Source organism: Notothenia coriiceps, unplaced genomic scaffold, assembly GCF_000735185.1.
Source record: "Notothenia coriiceps isolate Sejong01 unplaced genomic scaffold, NC01 NC01_scaffold00008964, whole genome shotgun sequence".
NCBI lineage: Eukaryota > Metazoa > Chordata > Actinopteri > Perciformes > Nototheniidae > Notothenia > Notothenia coriiceps.
In genome coordinates, this window is record NW_011341665.1 from 84151 (window position 1) to 94866 (window position 10716).

Consider the following 10716-nt stretch of genomic DNA (forward strand, 5'->3'; position numbering starts at 1 on the left):
TAGTTAATCTTTTTTATGAGATATTTGTTTGTGGTCGACTTCTCCCTGAGTAACCATGTCTCCAGTGTGCATGGGTAAAATCTACAGCGACAGAGCTCGGTCGAGAAGTTCAGCAGAATAAACCTGTCTCGGACTGTGATTCACATACATTGAGAGTTGCCCTAATTAACAAAAAAAAAAACATGCTCCGTCAGTCTGTCCTGCTCCTCCTTCCTGGATCCTCTCTCCTTCTTTTCCTCTGGCTAACAGCAGGCTTCTATGTGTTTGCAGGAAGGACAGATTTCAAATCACGCGCGACTGGAAGGATCCACTTTAACTATAATTAATGTGACCGCGCTACGACTCAGGCGACCCATCTCCAGACCACAACACATCTCCCTGCCGTGTACTAATACTCCACAAGAGGCGCGAGCCCCCGTGCTCACTCAAACAACATCCATCTATCTGTGGAGTCAACTCATCGTTCATACATTTGATTGCACATTGCCTTAAAGGTTGATGGATATATGGAGGCCAATCAAATTGACGCTACATTGGTACCCACTGGAAGCAGGACTACAGACCGGGACCCACAAATACCTGAACATAAAAAGTGAGGGAAACATTATCAAACTTTGGAGCCGTCATACGTTTACTGATAACAAAAAAAAAAATACTTCCTATACTTAAGACGATAAAGACAAAAATTATTGAGAAAAACATAAATAACAAACATTGGCATTAAATAAACTGTAAGTAAATTTAACAGTAAAAGTATTTTTTATGCAGTCGGCCCTTTCAGATAATATAATAAATACTGGATTTTGAATCTTGGATGCATGAATAGTGTCAGATCTTATAAGGTTGCTATACTTACTCAAAAATCCAAACCTGCTTGAAGGACTCACATTTAATCTCTATAACTGCATTACATTTTCTAATTGATTTATTATTATATGTATTAGCTATAACAGAAAAAAAGCGTCAAATAAATGTAATGGAGAACACGATTAAAATACTACAACTACTATCAATGTATTCAATACAGTACTTGAGTAAAAGTAACTTCATTAAATTCTCCCAATATTGATACCAACACTGATAGGAGAATTATGCTGTGTGTACACAGGGGAGCCATCAATAAATAAACACGGTGTTAAAAACATGATACAAAGGAAGGATTCATAAAGTCGTAAAAAGGAAATCAAAAAGTAAATTCCCATAATCTCAACAACACTACTTCTTCGCTTGCAGTCTTGAGCAACAGACAACTCAAAATGGAATAATCACAACCAACCGGCCAGTAACTTTAATCACATCTATATCCTTTTTATGCAAGTTATGTTGACCTCAAGTGCAGCCATCAACTGAGACGGGATAACCTCGGAGAGGAGGCCACCCCTGCGATGTCCAATTCACCCGGGACAAGAAGATAAATCTCACCATCAGTTTCCAGTGGGACGCATGAAGACACCAGAAGGAGAGGAAATCCTCGATCATTGTTTCTAAAGCAAAGTACAAAAGTTACGATGTCCCTGGACACTTTTCTGGGGGAGAGTAGAAGATTGCAGAACAATCTTTGAAATCATCTCTCCAAGCTGTTCAATCAAGAGATGCAGGGTCATGTACACCTGCAGCGACAGCTTTTTCCCAGCGTGCGTTTGAAGGAACCACCAACCCGTTGTTAAAGGTGAGTAAGTAATACTCTCTATAATATGAACTCTGAACCTCAACCACATACAGAACCAACTCACATGATAATAAATCATCAGAATTGGGCCATCTTTAGGAGTTAACAAGGCAAGACGGGAAAGGGCCATCCAGAGTGGCCTGCAAGGAGCACACATTTCTAAGTAAAGCGTGGACATGACCGCGGCGGCAAAAAACAGGAACAAAAGAGCTAACAGCAGGAAGACAAACAATTTTCACCAACTACAAATCTATGCTACCACCATATTAGTAAACAACACATAAGATGAAGAACGTCTATTACACAGCAAAGAAAAAGACATGCCAAGAGAAAAAGCAAGCAGGATTGAAGCATGTCCCAGCTAGAGGCCACCGAAATACAAATATAATCCTTACAATTAGAACATAATAGAGGCCCATTTAATTGCACTCCAACAGCAATGGTTAGGGCAGCGGTCATACGTAGACGGTGACCAATCAACCTGCCCGGCACACCATGCAAAAGTCACCAATATAACAAACGTATATACCCTTTTTCAAACTATTCCCTTTAAATATCACTTATCACTGATAAGTTTCGCATTGTTGAAAAGTTCATCATAGTTTGGTGTTTCCTTTTGCAGAAGGGCTGGGTTTCAGAAGGCTGGGTCAGAGGGCCTGCACATGTTTAGCAAAAAATACAGTCACTGGAGGATATTTGTGCTGATAGTTAGCCAAATGCACCATGCGGCACCACTAACTCTTCCTCATCCAGAAAAGGTGTGATGTGTGTGTGTGGTGTGTGATGTGTGTGTGCGTGTGCGCCCGCGCCCAAGACGATAGTAGCACAGTGATGTGTGTGTGTGTATACATATTATGTAGGAGTATACAACTGATGTGTTGAAACTTCTCCTCCATACTAAGAAGGTTTACAACATGAGGATAGCGAGAATTATCAGCATAAAATTTTAACTATTATAGAAAGAATCAAACATCTTCATCGTCTACAGTCACACGAAGAAGACTATTACACTCGCTGTATCAGTCTAGTCAAAACTTTAATTCATGACACATTATAAAGAAGTGGAAGAAAATTCCCTAAAAACAGCAGGAGCGTACTGTACGATCAGTCGAACCCAACTGAACACATAATTACCATTGCGAGCACCAGAGAGTATTAGACAACGCATCCTGAACAATAGCACACTACTTCCTATTATTGTGAGTTTCTAAAGAACACATTTTTTAAAGTAAGGTTATTTCCAAGAGTAATAGTTCCTTGTTTGTCTGTCTTTCAGATACGGAATCCAGTGCCCAGAGACTGAACGAGAGAGGTGAGCTGGGAGATGGTTTCAGGCCCAGCTAACACGACTTTATTGAACATCAGTTATGACACATATCTACCCCAAAAAAGACATTCTAAAGTACCTATTGTCACAAAAGACGTTAATGGCAAATAACAAAAGCAAGGACATATAAAATAACCAATAATGTGTTCCTAGCATACTGATAGTCAGGCTCAAGAGTATCACGGATGTCAGTCACATACAAAGACTGAAAATGTTGCCAAAGTCATAATATATGAGTACTTTTTTTCTTTACAATTGGACACGATACTTACATGATTTTAAATCATATCGCAAGCTTATCACATCCCTCCCATCAGTAAGTTAACGCTCCTGAAAGTACAAGATCCATGTTATTCTATATTTGACAAATCCCATAAAAAGGCAAAAGCAGGGCTTTCCTTTGGTTGACACTCAACATGATTGTAACGCGCATGTGGTGAAATATTTGCATCTGTGGATTAATACAAATAAGGGAAGATTTTAAGCAGCTGCATTCGTGTGTGATACTCAAAATACGGTACCACTTACAATAAGACTATAAAAGGTTTACGATAGTTTTTTTAATTATGATTATTAGCTTGTCGAACACTATAATAAATTATTATATAGGCTTTATAAGACATGAGTAACAGGGCGACGGTGACGCTGCTTGGCCAATAAGTGATCCCACATTTATCTCGTACTGCTAAAGCTTATATTGGCTACCTGCTTACTTCGTTCCTCATCAGCATCAGCATCCTGGTATTGTTGGCTCCACTGAGGTTGATTCTCTGCTAAGTAGCCAATATAAGACTTAGTCATCTTGCCAATTAGTGAGCCGTGTTGATGTATGCAAACTATGTTAAAACTGCTTTATAAAATGGACTTTAAGATTAATAAAGTGTTTACAACCTAATTAATAACCTAATTATAAACCCTTTATGAATCCTTTATAAGGGTAGTCTTATTGTAAAGTGGTACCGAAAAGACTGAGTGTATATATATATGTATATATACATAACTAAACAATGCCAATGTTCATTATATTCAACTACGGTAGTGCCACCTTTCTTTCTTTTTTAAACATCAGAAATGTGATCGTCAATCTTCTCAAGGTTGCTACACAGCTGCAAATATCATCACTGCCTTTACAAAATAAATGTTAAACTAGTGTTTACTGATGTGATATGTTGCATAGGTGGGATACTAATAACCTTTCAAAGACAAGTTACTGTGCAAAGACTTCAAGCCAATATATAAGGCGAACAAATAACAATAATTCACTGAGAATAGACCAATACATTTATACATTAGGTTTAAACAATAATGCTCTAAAACACTGAGTAATAACAAGAACAGTTCAAGAGGTGCATTTCTAAATGTTAAAGATATAAACATTGGATTAGAGACGGCCTACATGCTCTCTACAGTCTGATGGTGTCATGGAGATGAGGCAGCAGCAGGCAAAAGTTTCATGATTACTTTCCAAAATGTAAACGTTTCAGGAAGAAAGTTCAAACTGATAATCCTCAGGTAACTGGAGTGGGGCAGGAAACTTCAGGGGCAGCCAAGCAAAGACAGCATTTAACAACATTTACAGGGTGAGAGGCTGGCCTGCAGGGCTGATCAGGTAAAGTGGAAACAGGTGAGCAGGTTACGTCATTCACCGGACGGGACGCTGAGCAAGCGCTCTCACTGCGCATGCTCAGACTTCACTCAACACTCTAGTTTGATTTGCAGCGTTTGCTGAGAAAAATAAAGGATTAACAAACCATTTTCTGAGGAGAGGTTGTGTCAGGAGATTCCCCCTAAACAACATAAGTGTAATGTGTCATTAAATAATTAAAAAGGCAGCTAAATTACTGGCAATTTAACGTCGAGTGTGGATCAGTAACTGCGCATGCGTAGAAACACCAGACGGCGCGTATCCTCATTTTCTTCTTGTCTTAGTTTGTGGTGCAATATTTAATTTTAAATTAATGCATACTTCAGCAGTCAAAACTGTGAAATGGTGTTGATAAAGTAAAAACTAAGCTTACATAAAACACAAAAGATATAACTTCAAACTAATAATTTATTTTGTTTAATAAGGACCTGCAATTGTGTTACTCTGAGCTGCCATGAGATAATGGGGAAAAAAACACATCAGATGTTTGCTTTGTAACACATTATAAAAGGCTCATTTAGTATTTCTGATTCGCCTTGTTGTTTTCAATTTGTAATGTTGAAATTCAGTGCTTAAGACATTTGATTGCACCAACCATCTGTGCTGTCGGAACACATGAGAACAAAATGAGTTTTTTGGATGTGAAATATACTAACATAAGGATTCATATTACATTGTTTACTTTGTTGTGCAGTGACATCTGTTTTCTATTTAAATTAAGTGTCTAAAATGTGTTCATGCTTTTGAGATAATTACTGTAAGTTATGTTGCCGGTTTATGAAATGATGCATTGGAGCAGAAGTACAGAAACAACATTTCTGTAAATGTTCTCTACTTTGCTTTAAAGCAGAACTTGTTGTTGCGAATGTCTCTTGCTTAATAAAGGTCAGCATCTTTACAGACCTTACCAAATGTGTTCTTGATTACTAAAGACTTCTTTCATAATAGAAAAATGTATGAGAAACAAACACCCTTCAAAGGAAGTGTGAGCTCTTTTTGCAGAATGCGCACTTTTAGTTTTGTTACTTTTAAGTAGTTTTTGCTGTACTTCAACTTAAAGTGGCCCTTTTAAGCTCACTTTTAGAGTTCATATTTGTATGTAGTGTCTCTACTGTGACATGTCTCCATGCTTGAATGTTCAAAAAGCTCTTTATTTTCCTCATACTGCCTGTGCTGCAGCACCTCTTTTCACCCTCTGTCTGAAACCAGAGCCCAGTCTGCTTTGATTGGTTAGCTGCCCGGCTCTGCTCTGATTGGTACAACTGCCTCGAGATGTCCCGCCCCCTCAGGTTACCTAGACACTTTCGGGGGCCAGCGATTTTTATATATAGCCCTGAATTTTGAAGTTGTTGACAGGGGGGCTAGTGGAGCACGCACATGTACTGTCAAGTCGCCGGAGTGGCGGGGGCTACTGCGGAGCGCATAAAGCAGACTCTTCACGCTAATGAAGGATAACTTCTTCTTCAAGGCAGGGAAGGCTACGCAGTGCGTAGGCTACTGTCCCGCAGCTGCTGCCTCTCTGTTGGACTCCGGTACTGCACATTACTCACAAGACGTTGTAAAACAAAAATGTGTGGGGGGCGCACGCACTAACCACTCCGCCAGCGCCACAGCGCGTGCCAGATGAGAATGTCTGGCGTGCCAGATTTGGCCCGCGGATCGCCAGTTGATGGTCTCTGACGTACAATGTGTTGGAGCGCAAGCCAATAGATACTAGATAGATACTCTCCAATGTTTTAGTCTCTTAGTGACTAATGGGGGGAACCATTTTTGAAATTAGAGGGGCAATTAGTCAACACACGTTTACTAGAAGTGTTTGCTTTTGCCATCGACAGAAATATCTAATGTTTATTCTTCAACCTTCAATTTTTTTTGTGACTTGTTGCCAGGTGTCGACAGTGGAAACGTGAGTAAGAGTTTAAGAGGGGAAAGCCTTGTTGTCGTCTGAGTTTTTGTTATCTTTTTCAATGTCATGGCATAATATTTAGCTGACTTCAACAATGTGGGTGCATCGCAGGGTTTTACACAATAACAAACAGGCTGTGGATGAAGCGAAAGGTAAATAAAATGTTTTATTTCTCTGTAGGATCCTTGCCATAGTGTTGTTTGTGGTAAAAACAAGCACTTTAAGTGGACGTATATTGACAAACCTCTATTGCCTCGGGCCGTTTAGTGGCTGCCCTCTGGAAGGCATCGCTCAATACTTGACCAATTTCCCAAATTGTTGTCAGTATTACTCACTTAGAAAAACAAATGTTTAGACTAGGTTGAAAAATACCAAAGTTCTTCTTCTACCATGGTCCTTGGTAGACCAACAAACACACAACAACACAGACTATAACATCACTGTTCTTTGCTACAATGCTTTTACTGACTATATTCTTCAGTATATCAGTGAATCATGACCCAAACACGATAAGTAAAAAGGCAGCAGAACTTCCCGCTCAGAAAGGAAAACACAAACGTCACTATGAGACTGTTTGAATATTTTTTTATTCCAAAAGAAGATTGTGTGTCTATAGGTTTTGAACAACAGGGCGATCTCTCTGCAGAGCACCATTGCACCTCCGTCCCAACCCCAACACCTCCCCCCCCCCCTTCACCCACAATCACACTATAGAACCTCTTGCTCTTTAATAGGAATAATAACAACAATTTCATCATAATATTCATCATCAGTTTTAATAATCCATTTAGCACTAGTATAGAAATATGAAAAAATACCAAAGAAAAGAACATAAAAATAAACAAAAAAGCTTTGTTTTGTGGAGTGACTGCTCAGACACCCCGTCTGATTTGTTTTGTGACCCTCCCTTACCTTCATACTAGAAGTTATACAAACAAACAATATTCTTTTTAACCTTCATCTTGCCTCTAGTAAACGCTTCCAGCTGATGTTTTGAAGCCGTGGATGGACCCTTATTCGTTGTCTATGTGCAGCTGTCACATATCAAGTTTGTGAATTCGTACCACAACAAACCAAAGTGAACACAGGAAAGAGACAAAATTGAAAACAACAGTGGGTTTACAACCTTTGGACAACAAGGGAATTGGAAATGAAGGTGTGTGTGTGTGTGTGTGTGTGTGTGTGTGTGTGTGTGTGTGTGTGTGTGTGTGTGTGTGTGTGTGTGTGTACTGTGACTTCTTGTGGAAAGGGGTTGGCTCCGGTTGCCTTGTCAGCATTCAGAACACAAAGGGAGAGGTAAACAGAGAGAAACTGAATCCAGGCCGGCGTCTGCTGACAGAAATCATTCGTAGAAACAGCATAATGTGCGCAAACAATGTTATCATTCATTATCTGGAGCACAACACTGTCGACAAATCTGTTTCCCTGCAAAATGCATAATTTCATACGGCAATGCAACGTTTGCCCAGACAACAATGCCATGTATTTTTTTGTATAACCCAGGGGGAATTGTGAAGGGCTGAACTGGTGGGTTTCTATTTTACATTGTATGACTGCTGAATATGGATGGGTGGGAAGTGAGGGATCGTAGTCCTGCTTTTTGGTCGGATCTGAATTGAAAGCATGTCACCCCTCGGTTAAATGTGAAGCAGTTTGTAAATGCATGTGTTTTAGAGGAAACTCATGGGTGTCAAGAGGTCTTTCAAGTGGGGGAAACACGGGGCCAGAAAACATATTAAAGAAATAAAAACAAGTTCATGAAGTTCAATTGAGAATCAGCTGTTGAAAAGCATTACATTCATACAATCTGCTGTCAGGAAATCAAACCATAAAAGACAAACACTAAGAAAACACAGCCAGGATGACGGGGATACGTTTCATCAGATTACCCTCATGTTTCTTTTTTGGAGCAATAGTTGCTTACTATATCTAAAAGAGTGTCAAAACGCCTCTTAGTTTAGTGAATCACTCTACAGCGAGTATGTTGGGAGCTGATTAGATAACTGATTCAATAAACCCTCAGACACTGATGAGTCAATGACCTGCGGTGCAGAAAATGCTAATACAGCACTTGATATGTCATATCAAAAATATATATATATATACTATGGGATAATGGACTATTGTGCAAAATAAATCAGGACATTTACTTCTGAAGGGACACTCACACAGAGGGGTTGAAGCACAGAGAACACACACTGCAGAAAACACAACTCATTAGTACAGTTTAGACCTCAAGGATACTACTTTTGATGTAAGCATTCATTTTATTCCGTTCTGATTAATATCGGGTGATGGCCCTGGTGGTTTTATCACTTTCAGTGTTTACAAAAAAACTTTACTTTCTAACTTCTCTTAAAATGGGTACCATTACGTAGTTTCCTCAGAAAAGAGAAACAGTCATGAGAAAACGTGGCTCAAAGCAACGGTGTGACTTCTTTGTGTGTATTTTAATGGTTTTTATTGTTGTATTCAATAGAAATCCATTACATGGAGTTATAAAATGTTACATGCTAATGATAATTATAAGTCTGATCATTTTATCAATTCATTGCTGGTTTTGGTCTTCGTGCTGGATGTGTGGACAATAGGAGAATTATAGATTCAAACCAGCCTTTTTCTTGAATGCTCTATGTAATTATACCACATGCTGGGAACACAGTGGCAACTTCGGGGATTGAGAATCTGGCAACCATGTAAAGTATGCTCTTAATGATCACCGGTAATCAAAAGTGTGCAGAAGTGGAAATGAAAGGCCTAGAAATCTGCAAATCCACCAGTGAATTCCCTTTAAGCCCCGTGGCTAATAAAGTGTAGTGTTTGGATCTAGCTGAGCAGTAGGGCTGTAACATTAACAGCATCATTAGACTAGCTTCTCTTCCCAGGCGCAGTGCTACAAAAAACATGTATTTATTCTAAATCTATTTATCAGCATGTTTCTCTGTGTTCAACCCCCCCTCCCGAACGAGTCCCCAGCCATAGAGGGGAGTAATTAGGCGATCAAAAGCTTGAAACAGTATTGACGAGGCTGTGTTGAGTCTATCAGCCTGGCAGGAGCCAAGTTGCTAAACCGAGAGGAGAAGGAGCTGGAGCCCGCTGGCGCGTTAACAAGCGCCTTAAAAGATGCCCAGAATTAACAGATCAGGACAGATCTAATAATGGAAGTAGTTCAGCGAAGGATTTCTCATTCAAATTCAGTGGTGTCCTTTTCCCTCGCTGCCTGTTTTCTGTCTCATCCCTCTCTGGTCCCCTATCGCTCCTGCCGGGCTCTGCCTCTCTATCTCCTCTACGCCGTGTGAGCAGAGGTGAAAAAGGAGTCAAGGCTTGGCAAGTGTTACCCGGGATAACGAGGGACATTCATTTCACATTTCAAAACCTCTTGCGTCTGATTATCTAACATTTGTAGAAGGGCGCTGTTGCAGGGAACATGGTTCTCCTCACTTTAAAGTATTTAAAGACACATTTAAAGACACATTTTTTTACAAACACACACACAGTGTAAAGAAAGGCAGACAGTTTCCTCTGCTACTGTTTGCATTTTGTCTTTTCAATCCAGCTTCCAGCTACGGGTCACAGGGAGGGACACAAAACTCTCCAACACAATAAGCCGCAGTCGAGTTCCTTACTTTGTCATAATCCACCGTATTGTCACATGTAGTCTGTACTTAACTCTGTAATTCCCACTTAGAACAATGGTAACAAAACGAGAGAGACAACAAAAGAAAAGAAACAACAGGAAATAATTCTCTTGAAGTCTTTTAGTTGCGGTTTTAAATCACATACGGATACAGTATGTCCTCCAACAAGGCTTCATTTTAATAGAGGGGGTATTTAGAGTCTGTGGAAGAAAGCCAGCGCCCTCACATCTGAAGGTGAAGTGAGAGGGGGAGGAAGGAGAGAAACAGGAAGCCAATGGAAACCATCAGCTGGTCATGTGTGTTTCCGCTCAGATGTGTCCAAACTGAAGTGTTAATGGGAGTTTATGACGGAAGCTGAACCGACCACCTCACAGCATTCAGGTCTATCACGTGTTCCCTCTCCTTATAAAGGTCGTCTCATTTTCTATTGGCTCAGATCTTTTTTCTCCCTCCTTCTCCCCCCTCTTTTTGTCCTCCGATACATTTCTCAGGTGGAAACAAGCAGTGTTTCTCTCAGCAGCACAAATATTC

The 10716-nt window shown here is 39.9% G+C and overlaps 1 long non-coding RNA gene across 1 annotated transcript in view; it reads left to right on the forward strand.

The window, feature by feature from the left end:
* The first annotated feature begins 1547 nt into the window (after positions 1-1547).
* Positions 1548-10716, forward strand: part of LOC104944946 (uncharacterized) — an 11260-nt gene continuing 2091 nt past the window's right edge. The window contains exon 1 of the long non-coding RNA XR_798285.1: positions 1548-1669. This is a non-coding gene — a long non-coding RNA (uncharacterized lncRNA). The remainder of the gene's footprint in view (positions 1670-10716) is intronic.